Here is a 413-nt window from a genome sequence, read left to right as displayed (position 1 = left end):
CCACTGTCACTGCTTCATGTTTGTATGTACACGTGTGTGATGTCATGGTTCTGTCACCGTTGTGATGATGAGCTCAATAAAAAACTTGATTTCCCCGATGAAGGTGAATCTGCTGCTTTAAGAACAAACACATTAAAACATGGCCGACATCTCCAGACAGGCAGAGCTAGGCTAATCCTGTTAGCTTCAAGCCCTCAGCCAGAGAAATAAAGCTGCAGTTCCTCTAACGACCACTAGAGTCTGGCTCCAACAGTGAGTCAGTCCCCATAGACTCCCATGTTAAAATGTCCAACTTTACAGCAGAAATAAACATGTTTACAGCCTGGTACAAAAACTGTTTTGGTCTCTAGAGCTGATTTCCTCCTTCATGACACCTGTTTATATAACTCACCTGTTTATATAACTCACCTGTT

The sequence above is a fragment of the Seriola lalandi genome, unplaced genomic scaffold (genome assembly GCF_002814215.2).
Source record: "Seriola lalandi dorsalis isolate HSWRI2012SDOR001 ecotype SW California unplaced genomic scaffold, Sedor1 jcf7180002053763, whole genome shotgun sequence".
Taxonomy (NCBI): domain Eukaryota; kingdom Metazoa; phylum Chordata; class Actinopteri; order Carangiformes; family Carangidae; genus Seriola; species Seriola lalandi.
Note: the sequence above shows the minus strand (reverse complement) of the source record.